We start from the raw sequence: 12277 nt of genomic DNA, 5'->3' as shown, positions 1-12277 counted from the left end.
CAATGGAACAGAATAGAGAACCCAGAAATAAAGTTGTACACCTATGACTATCTGATCTTTGACAAAGCCAATAATAACAAGCAATGGGGAAAGAACTCTCTATTAAATAAATGGTGCTGAAATAACTAGCTAACCATATGCGGAAGATTGAAACTGGATCCCTACCTTTCACCATATACCAAAATCAACTCGAGATAAAGACTTAAATGTAAAATCTAAAAACTATAAAAACCCTAGAGAAAAACTTAGGAAATACCATTCTGGACATTGGTCCTGGCAAAACTTCATTAATGAAGACTCTAAAAGCAATTGCAATAAAAGCAAAACTCAACAAGTGGTGCCTAATTAAACTGAAGAGCTTCTGCACAGCGAAAGAAACTATCAACAGAGTAAACAAACAACCTACAGAATTGGAGAGAATATTTGCAAACTGTGCATCCAACAAAGATATAATATCCAGAATCCATAAGGAGCTTAAATTAACAAGCAAAAAAACAAATAACTCCATGAAAAATATGTGAAGGACATAAACAGATACTTTTCAAAAGAAGACATACATGTGACAAGCATATGCAAAAATGCTCAACATCATTAATCATTAGGAAAATGCAAAACAAAACCACAATGAGATACCATCTCACATTAGTCAGAATGGCTATTAATGAAAGCAAAAAGATAACAGGTGCTGTGAGGTTGCAAAGAAAAGGGAATTCTTATATGCTGCTGGTGGGAATGTAAATTAGTCCAGTTACTGTAGGAAGCAGTCAGAAGATTTCCCAGTCTGGAGATGTCTGGTTGCTGAATAGGACAATCAGACAGAAGATAAGAAAGAAAATAGATGACTTGAGGGGCAAAGCAAGATGGCCGAATAGGAACAGCTCCAGTCTCCAACTCCCAGCGCGAGCGACACAGAAGACCGGTGATTTCTGCATTTTCAACTGAGGTACTGGGGTCATCTCACTGGGGAGTGCCGGACAATCGGTGCTGGTCAGCTGCTGCAGCCCGACCAGCAAGAGCTGAAGCAGGGCGAGGCATTGCCTCACCTGGGAAGCACAAGGGGGAACGGAATCCCTTTTCCTAGCCAGGGGAACTGAGACACACAACACCTGGAAAATCGGGTAACTCCCACCCCAATACTGCGCTTTAAGCAAATGGGCACACCAGGAGATTATACCCACACCTGGCCGGGAGGGTCCCATGGCCATGGAGCCCCCCTCATTGCTAGCACAGCAGTCTGCGATCTAACTGCAAGGCAGCAGCGAGGCTGGGGGAGGGGCGCCCGCCATTGCAGAGGCTTAAGTAGGTAAACAAAGCCTCTGGGAAGCTCGAACTGGGTGGAGCTCACAGCAGCTCAAGGAAACCTGCCTGTCTCTGTAGACTCCACCTCTGGGGACAGGGCACAGCTAAACAACAACAGGGGAAGCAGCAGAGGCCTGTGCAGACGTGAATGACTCTGTCTGACAACTTTGAAGAGAGCAGTGGATCTCCCAACACGGAGGCTGAAATCTTAGAACGGACAGACTGCCTGCTCAAGTGGGTCCCTGACCCCTGAGTAGCCTAACTGGGAGACATCCCCCACTAGGGGCAGTCTGACACCCCACACCTCACAGGGTGGAGTACACCCCTGAGAGGAAGCTTCCAAAGTAAGAATCAGACAGGTACACTCGCTGTTCAGCAATATTCTACCTTCCGCAACCTCTGCTGCTGATACCCAGGCAAACAGAGTCTGGAGTGGACCTCAAGCAATCTCCAACAGACCTACAGCTGAGGGTCCTGACTATTAGAAGGAAAACTATCAAACAGGAAGAACACCTATAACAAAACCCCATAAGTACGTCACCATCATCAAAGACCAGAGGCAGATAAAACCACAAAGGTGGGGAAGAAGCAGGGCAGAAAAGCTGGAAATTCAAAAAATAAGAGCGCATCTCCCCCTGCAAAGGAGCGCAGCTCATAGCCAGCAACGGATCAAAGCTGGTCAGAGACTGACTTTGACAAGATGAGAGAAGAAGGCTTCAGTCCATCAAAATTCTCAGAGCTAAAGGAGGAATTACGTACCCAGAGCAAAGATACTAAAAATCTTGAAAAAAGAGTGGAAGAATTGATAGCTAGAATAATTAATGCAGAGAAGGTCATAAATGAAATCACAGAGATGAAAACCATGACACGAGAAATACGTGACAAATCCACAAGCTTCAGTAACTGACTCGATCAACTGGAAGAAAGACTATCAACGATTGAGGATCAAATGAATGAAATGAAGTGAGAAGAGAAACCAAAAGAAAAAAGAAGAAAAAGAAATGAACAAAGCCTGCAAGAAGTATGGGATTATGTAAAAAGACCAAATCTACGTCTGATTAGGCTGCATGAAAGTGAGGGGGAAAACAGAATCAAGTTGGAAAACATTCTTCAGGGTATCATCCAGGAGAACTTCCCCAACCTAGTAGAGCAGGCCAACATTCAAATTCAGGAAATACAGAGAACACCACAAAGATACTCCTCGAGAAGAGCAACTCCAAGACACATAATTGCCAGATTCACCAAAGTTGAAATGAAGGAAAAAATCTTAAGGGCAGCCAGAGAGAAAGGTCGGGTTACCCACAAAGGGAAGCCCATCAGACTAACAGCAGACCTCTTGGCAGAAACTCTCCAAGCCAGAAGAGAGTGGAGGCCAATATTCAACATTCTTAAAGAAAAGAATTTTCAACCCAGAATTTCATATCCAGCCAAACTAAGTTTCATAAGTGAAGGAGAAATAAACTCCTTTACAGATAAGCAAATGCTTAGAGATTTTGTCACCACCAGGCCTGCCTTACAAGAGACCCTGAAGGAAGCCCTAAACATGGAAAGGAACAACCAGTACCAGCCATTGCAAAAACATGCCAAAATGTAAAGACCATCGAAGCTAGGAAGAAACTGCGTCAACTAACGAGCAAAATAACCAGTTAATATCATAATGGCAGGATCAAGTTCACACATAACAATGTTAACCTTAAATGTCAATGGAATAATGCTCCAATTAAAAGACACAGACTGGCAAACTGGATAAAGAGTCAAGACCCATCAGTCTGCTGTATTCAGGAGACCTATCTCACATGCAGAGACATACATAGGCTCAAAATAAAGGGATGGAGGAAGATCTACCAAGCAAATGGAGAACAAAAAAAAGCAGGGGTTGCAATCCTAGTCTCTGATAAAATAGACTTTAAACCATCAAAGATCAAAAGAGACAAAGAAGGCCATTACATAATGGTAAAGGGATCAATTCAACAGGAAGAGCTAACTCTCCTAAATATATATGCACCCAATACAGGAGCACCCAAATTCATAAAGCAAGTCCTTAGAGACTTACAAAGAGACTTAGACTCCCATACAATAATGATGGGAGACTTCAACACTCCACTGTCAGCATTAGACAGATCAATGACACGGAAAGTTAACAAGGATATCCAGGAACTTGAACTCATCTCTGCACCAAGCGGACCTAATAGACATCTATAGAACTCTCCACCCCAAATCAACAGAATATACATTCTTCTGAGCACCACATCACACTTATTCCAAAATTGACCACATAATTGGAAGTAAAGCACTCCTCAGCAAATGTAAAAGAACAGAAATTATAACAAAGTGTCTCTCAGACCACAGTGCAATCAAACTAGAACTCAGGACTAAGAAACTCAATCAAAACTGCTCAACTACATGGAAACTGAACAACCTGCTCCTGAATGACTACTGGGTACATAACAAAATGAAGGCAGAAATAAAGATGTTCTTTGAAACCAATGCGAACAAAGATACAACATACCAGAATCTCTGGGACACATTTAAAGCAGTGGGTAGAGGGAAATTTATAGCACCAAATGCCCACAAGAGAAAGCTGGAAAGATCTAAAATTGACACTCAACATCACAATGAAAAGAACTGGAGAAGCAAGAGCAAACACATTCAAAAGCTAGCAGAAGGCAAGAAATAACTAAGATCAGAGCAGAACTGAAGGAGATAGAGACACAAAAAACCCTCCAAAAAATCAATGAATCCAGGAGTTGGTTTTTTGGAAAAATCAACAAAATTGACACAAACTGCTAGCAAGACTAATAAAGAAGAAAAGAGAGAAGAATCAAATAGACATAATAACAAATGATAAAGGGGATATCACCACGGACCCCACAGAAATGCAAACTACCATCAGAGAATACTATAAACACCTCTATGCAAACAAACTAGAAAACCTAGAAGAATGGATAATTTCCTGGACACTTACACTCTTCCAAGACTAAACCAGGAAGAAGTTGAATCCCTGAATAGACCAATAGCAGGCTCTGAAATTGAGGCAGTAATTAATAGCCTACCCACCAAAAAAAGTCTAGGACCAGATGGATTCACAGCTGAATTCTACCAGAGGTACAAGGAGGAGCTGGTACCATTCCTTCTGAAACTATTCCAATCAATAGAAAAAGAGGGAATCCTCCCTAACTCATTTTATGAGGCCAACATAATCCTGATACCAAAGTCTGGCAGAGACACAACAAAAAAAGAAAATTTTAGACCAATATCCCTGATGAACATCAATGCAAAAATCCTCAATAAAATACTGGCAAACCGGATTCAGCAGCACATCAAAAAGCTTATCCACCATGATCAAGTGGGCTTCATCCCTGGGATGCAAGGCTGGTTTAACATTCACAAATCAATAAATGTAATTCAGCATATAAACAGAACCAAAGACAAGAACCACATGATTATCTCAATAGATGCAGAAAAGGCTTTTGACAAAATTCAACAGCCCTTCAGCCTAAAAACGCTCAATAAATTCGGTGTTGATGGAACATACCTCAAAAGAATAAGAGCTATTTATGACAGACTCACAACCAATATCATACTGAATGGGCAAAAACTGGAAAAATTCCCTTTGAAAACTGGCACAAGACAGGGATGCCCTCTCTCACCACTCCTATTCAACATAGTGTTGGAAGTTCTGGCGAGGGCAATCAGGCAAGAGAAAGAAATCAAGGGTATCCAGTTAGGAAAAGAAGAAGTCAAATTGTCCCTGTTTGCAGATGACATGATTGTATATTTAGAAAACCCCATTGTCTCAGCCCAAAATCTCCTTAAGCTGATAAGCAACTTCAGCAAAGTCTCAGGATACAAAATTAATGTGCAAAAATCACAAGCATTCTTATACACCAGTAACAGACAAAGAGAGAGCCAAATCATGAATGAACTTCCATTCACAATTGCTTCAAAGAGAATCAAATACCTAGGAATCCAACTTACAAGGGATGTAAAGGACCTCTTCAAGGAGAACTACAAACCACTGCTCAGTGAAATCAAAGAGGACACAAACAAATGGAAGAACATACCATGCTCATGGATAGGAAGAATCAATATCGTGAAAATGGCCATACTCCCCAAGGTTATTTATAGATTCAATGCCATCCCCATCAAGCTACCAATGAGTTTCTTCACAGAATTGGAAAAAACTGCCTTAAAGTTCATATGGAACCAAAAAAGAGCCCGCATTGCCAAGGCAATCCTAAGTCAAAAGAATAAAGCTGGAGGCATCGTGCTACCTGACTTCAAACTATACTACAAGACTACAGTAACCAAAACAGCATGGTACTGGTACCAAAACAGAGATATAGACCAAATGGAACAGAACAGAGTCCTCAGAAATAATACCACACATCTACAGCCATCTGATCTTTGACAAACCTGAGAGAAACAAGAAATGGGGAAAGGATTACCTATTTAATAAATGGTGCTGGGAAAATTGGCTAGCCATAAGTAGAAAGCTGAAACTGGATCCTTTTCTCACTCCTTATATGAAAATTAATTCAAGATGGATTAGAGACTTAAATGTTAGACCTAATACCATAAAAACCCTAGAAGAAAACCTAGGTAGTACCATTCAGGACATAGGCATGTGCAAGGACTTCATGTCTAAAACACCAAAAGCAACGGCAGCAAAAGCCAAAATTGACAAATGGGATCTAATTAAACTAAAGAGCTTCTGCACAGCAAAAGAAACTACCGTCAGAGTGAACAGGCAACCTACAGAATGGGAGAAAATTTTTGCAATCTACTCATCTGACAAAGGGCTAATATCCAGAATCTACAAAGAACTCAAACAAATTTAGACGAAAAAAAACAAACAACCCCATCAAAAAGTGGGCAAAGGATATGAACAGGCATTTCTCAAAAGAAGACATTCATACAGCCAACAGACACATGAAAAAATGCTCATCATCACTGGCCATCAGAGAAATGCAAATCAAAACCACAATGAGATACCATCTCACACCAGTTAGAATGGCAATCATTAAAAAGTCAGGAAACAACAGGTGCTGGAGAGGATGTGGAGAAATAGGAACACTTTTACACTGTTGGTGGGATTGTAAACTAGTTCAACCATTATGGAAAACAGTATGGCGATTCCTCAAAGATCTAGAACTAGATGTACCATATGACCTAGACATCCCACTCCTGGGTATATACCCAAAGGATTATAAATCATGCTGCTATAAAGACACACACACACACGTATGTTTATTGTGGCACTATTCACAATAGCAAAGACTTGGAATCAACCCAAATGTCCATCTGTGACAGACTGGATTAAGAAAATGTGGCACATATACACCATGGAATACTATGCAGCCATAAAAAAGGATGAGTTTGTGTCCTTTGTAGGGACATGGATGCAGCTGGAAACCATCGTTCTTAGCAAACTATCACACGAACAGAAAACCAAACACCACATGTTCTCACTCATAGGTGGGAACTGAACAATGAGATCAACGAGATCACTTGGACTCGGGAAGGCGAATATCACACACTGGGGCCTATCATGGGGAGGGGGGAGGGGGAAGGGATTGCATTGGGAGTTATACCTGATATAAATGACGAATTGATGGGTGCTGACCAGTTGATGGGTGCAGCACACCAACATGGCACAAGTATACATATGTAACAAACCTGCACTTTATGCACATGTACCCTAGAACTTAAAGTATAACAATAAAAAAAAAAGAAAATAGATGACTTGAACTATATAAAAAACTAAATAAATCTAATAGACATATACAGAGCACTTTACCCAACAACAGCACACACATTCTTCTTAAGTGCATAGGGAAATTTTTCAAGATAGACAAATTTTTATCTTCCCAAAGAAGTTAAAATAGAACTACCGTTTGACCCAGCCATTCCATCACTGGGTGTATACCCGAAGAAATATAAATGATCATACCAAAAGACACATAACACATACATTCATCACAGCAGTATTCACACTTATAAAGACATGGAATCAACCTAGATGCCCATCAACATTGGAGTGGATAAAGAAAAAGTGGCACATATACACCGTGAAATACTACATAACCATAAAAAAGAAACAAAATCATGTCCTTTTTAGCAATATGGAGTCACCTGGAGGCCATTACCCTAAGCGAATTAATGCAGGAAAGGCAGGTCAAATGCCACATGTTCTCCCAAGTGGGTGCTAAATTTTGAGTACACATGGACACAAAGAAGGGAAGGGAACAGTAGACACTGGGGCCTACTTGAGAGTGAAGGTTGGGAGGAGATTGAGAATTGAAAAACTACCTATCAGTTGTTGTGCTGATTACCTGGGTAACAAAATTATCTGTACACAAAACCCTTGTGGCATGCAATTTACCCATGTAACAAACGTGCACATTTACCTCTTAAATGTAAAATAAAAGCTGGAAAGAAAAAAAATACAGCAAGAAGATATAATAATTATAGACATTTACACACTAGCAGACTATCAAAATATATAAAGCAAAAATCAACAGAATTTTGCCTCTGAATGGAGGAATAGATAGATCTACAATAAGAGTTGGAAACTTCAATACCCCATTCTCAACAGTGGCTAGAACAACCAGAGAGAAGATAAATAAGAAAATAAAGGACTTGAACAATATAGTAAACCAACTAAATCCAACAGACATGTACCAAACACTCTTCCAACAACAGCACCCACATTCTTCTCAAGTGCATAAGGGACATTTTTCAAGATACACAAACATTAGGCTAAAATGAGGTCTCAATACGTTTAATAAGATAGCTATCACACATAATATCCTCTCCCACCACCACAGGGCAAAGTTAGAAATCAATAATAGAACTAAAGCTAACAATTCATAAGATTATGGAAAGTAAACAATGCTTATACTACTAATGGATCAAAGAGGAAATCATAAGGGAAATTACAGAATACTTAGAGACAAATGAAAATGAAAACACAATATATTAAAATGTAAGGGACGGAGCAAAAGCAGTGCTTAGGGAGAAATTTGTAGATATAAACGCTTACATTAAAAAACAAGAGGTCGGGCGCGGTGGCTCAAGCCTGTAATCCCAGCACTTTGGGAGGCCAAGATGGGCGGATCACGAGGTCAGGAGATTGAGACCATCCTGGCTAACATGGTGAAACCCCGTCTTTACTAAAAAAAATACAAAAAACTAGCCGGGCGGTGGTGGGCGCCTGTAGTCCCAGCTACTCGGGAGGCTGAGGCAGGAGAATGGCATAAACCCAGGGAGGCGGAGCTGGCAGTGAGCTGAGATCTGGCCACTGCACTCCAGCCTGGGCGACAGAGCGAGACTCCGTCTCAAAAAGAAAAAACAAAACAAGAAAGATCTCAAATCAACCATTTAACTTTACAACTTACAGAACTAGACAAAGAACAAACTGAACTCAAAACTAGAAGAAGAAAACATACAACAAAGATTATGGTATAGATAAATGAATCTGAGAATGGAAAAATTATTGAGTAAATCAACAAAACCAAAAGTTGGCTCTACAAAAAGATCAACAGAGTTAACTAATCTTTAGCTAGATGGACTCTCAGTCCATCTCAGAAAAATTATCCTTTGCATAAGCGTTTTCTCTAGTCCCTTCACTTTGATCTACCTTCTCTGAAAGAGAGTGACTATGAGCTTTCAGATTCGTATTTGCATTGCATAGTGGCCTGTGTGTGTTGCTAAAGGACAAGATTGTTAAAGGGAATATAGTTGGAGAGGTGTTCCTTTAATTTTGCCGTGAAATTTTTATGCACTCAAACATTAGCTTAAATGTTTGAAAATAAAAAAAGTAATTTGGGGGCATGCATATATATAACTACCATTTGTTCACTTGCACTTTCAGCCAATAAATATTGGACAGAAACACAATGTTGTGGTTAAGTTTTGCACTCTGGAGTCACAAGACTTGGGTAAAAATCCTTCTGTTGCTACTGGGCCATAGTGGAAGAGTGAACCTTTTGCTCTTTTGATTTCCTTTTTTAAAATTTTATTTTATGTTCGATTCAGAGGGTACATGTGCATGTTTGTTACATGGGCATATTGCACACAGGTGGGGATTGGGCTTACAGTGTACCCATTCTTTATCATTAAAATGGGATTGATAACAATACCTTTCTCAAAGGACAGTTGTAAAGACGAAAGTGCCTGGCATTAGTAACATCTGCAAAATGTTAGCTATCCTTATCAATCACCTAACAGATATTGGGCTCAGGGTTAGGGATTGGGATTAGAAAGATAAGGATCTATCCTCACCCTTTATCCTCCTTTCCCCACCTCATAGGGAGTCAAGAGACTGGGGGGAGAGGCAGAATCTGACCATTAAGGGCCAGGACCAAAGAATGTACAATGTTGTTGCCTCTCTTTTTAGATGTGAGATCCATGACATTGAACTAATTCTTAGTAAAAATGTGTGGCTACCATGGCTGAGGATAGACCAGCTGTCCTCTTCACTTCAACCACTACAAAATGTATCCTTGGATTAGCAACACCGTTGATGTTGAGATGCCTGGGAAAAAGAAATCTCTTATATTTACTCCATAATTTTTTCCTGTTTGATTTCTGTTACCTAAAATTCTTGGAACAAAAGACATCTAAGTTACTTCCAATTCTAAAATTTTTATTCTATGATAGAGCATTTTCCTTGTGCTTATAGAACTATGCGGCTTAAAATATAAATTCCTGTAAATCAGGGGAAATGATCAGTTAACATTCACATGAAGGTTTGCAGGATGGAAAACAGATTCTTCTCATGAGCAGTCTGAGAGAAGGGCCTTTCAAGGAAGGTGAATAAAATTTCTTGAGGATATAGGATTCCAAAATGGAAAAGGAAGATAGGCCAGTAAAATGAGAGTGTGGACTGAATATGATGATTGCCTATTTTGTGATTTTGCATAGAGCATCACAGTTATGTAGAAAGATGAGCAGAGTGGAGCAAGGAACAGGGAGCTTGAGGTTTTTAGACTCAATTGACTTCCTAACTCAGTTATTTTCAGCCAACTGGACTAAAATTAAGCAGAATTGACCCTTGAACAACATAAGTTTCAACTGCGTAGATCCACTTATACATGAATTTTTTTCAATAAAAGTTACATCTAATGTGCTTGTCTCCCCTGCCTTCCCCTCTACCTCTGCCACTCCTGAGACACAAAAACCAACCTCTCCTCTTCCTCAGCCTACTCTACAGGAAGATAATGAAGATGAAGACCTTTATGATGATCCACTTCCACATAATGAATAGTACATATATTTTCTCTTCTATATGAGTTTCTTAATAACCTTTTTTCTCTATCTTACGTTATTTTAAGAATACAGTATTTAATACTTAACCAAATTTACAAGAGAGAAAAAACAACCCCATTAAAAAGTGGGCAAAGGATATGAACAGACATTTTTCAAAAGAAGACACTTACGTAGCCAAAAAACATATGATGAAAAGCTCATCATCACTTGTCATTAGAGAAATGCAAATCAAAACCACAGTGAGATACCATTTCATGCCAGTTACAATGGTGATCATTAAAAAGTCAGGAAACAACAGGTGCTGGAGAGGATGTGGAGAAATAGGAACACTTTTACACTATTGGTTGGAGTGTAAATTAGTTCAACCATTGTGGAAGAAAGTGTGGCAATTCCTCAAGGATCTAGAACTAGAAATACCATTTGACCCAGCAATCCCGTTACTGGGTATATACCCAAAGGATTGTAAATAATTCTGCTATAAAGACACATGCACATGTGTGTTTATTGCACCACTATTCACAACAGTAAAGACTCAGAACCAACCCAAATGTCCATCAATGATAGACTGGATAAAGAAAACGTGGCACATATACACCATAGAATACTGTGCAGCCATAAAAAAGGATGAGTTCGTGTCCTTTGCAGGGACATGGATGAAGCTGGAAATCATCATTCTCAGTAAACTAACACAAGAACAAAAAACTAAACACCGCATGTTCTCACTCATAAGTGGGAGCTGAACAATGAGAACACATGGACACGGGGTGGGGAACATTATGCACTGGAGCCTGTCTGAGGGTAGGGGGATAGGGGAGGGATAGCATTAGGAGAAATACCTAATGTAAATGAAGGGTTGATGGGTGCAGCAAACCACCATGGCACATGTATACCTATGTAATAAACCTGCACATTCTGTACTAACCCTGCACATTCTGTTCTAAGTACTCCAGAACTTAAAGTATAATAATAAAAAAGAATATAGTATTTAATACATATATAAAATATGCATTAACTGTTTATGTTATTGGTAAGACTTCCTTTTAACACTAGGCTATTAGTAGTTAAGTTTTTGGGGAGCCTAAAAATATATACATGGATTTTTGACTGTGTGTGTGTGTGGAGGTGGGAGAGGAGTTGCATTCCTAACGCCTGCCCTAACCCCTGCATTATTCCAGGTCATCTATAAATATTCATTATCTTTTGGGCCTAGCTCTGCTAATACACATAATACATATTACTGTTCCCTGCACTGCTTTGTGTAGTTACAATTGGCCTGGATTCTTTGCTCAAAGACAGCAAGTTCACTTCTCCTAGCCACATACCAGACTGGCTTGTCAAACTGTCAGCTGTAGTAGTTTCCCAGATGCCTCTGGCACCATGTCAGCACTGGAGGCAGTGTCTGTGAATCCTGAGGCATAGCTCTGTCTTCCCTGCCTGCCATTGCCCTGTCTTGACTCACAGTGCAGCTGCCCTGCAATGCACTTCCATCTAGCCTGCCACAAGGAATACACTGCCTTTCTGCTTGTCACTTCCTATTGTTCATTCCATCTAACTCCTCTGACTACACACAGAAACCCATATCAACTCATAAAGAATCATTCGGGAACTCCAGAGAAGAAAAGGCATGGGCTTGAATGTGCCTCCTCTCCTCTCTCTCTCTCTCTCTCTCATGCTAGATTCAGGATACTCCTTTTTATTTGCCAAT

Source organism: Rhinopithecus roxellana, chromosome 5 (assembly GCF_007565055.1).
Source record: "Rhinopithecus roxellana isolate Shanxi Qingling chromosome 5, ASM756505v1, whole genome shotgun sequence".
In the NCBI taxonomy this organism is placed as follows: domain Eukaryota; kingdom Metazoa; phylum Chordata; class Mammalia; order Primates; family Cercopithecidae; genus Rhinopithecus; species Rhinopithecus roxellana.
This window is presented reverse-complemented; position numbering follows the sequence as displayed.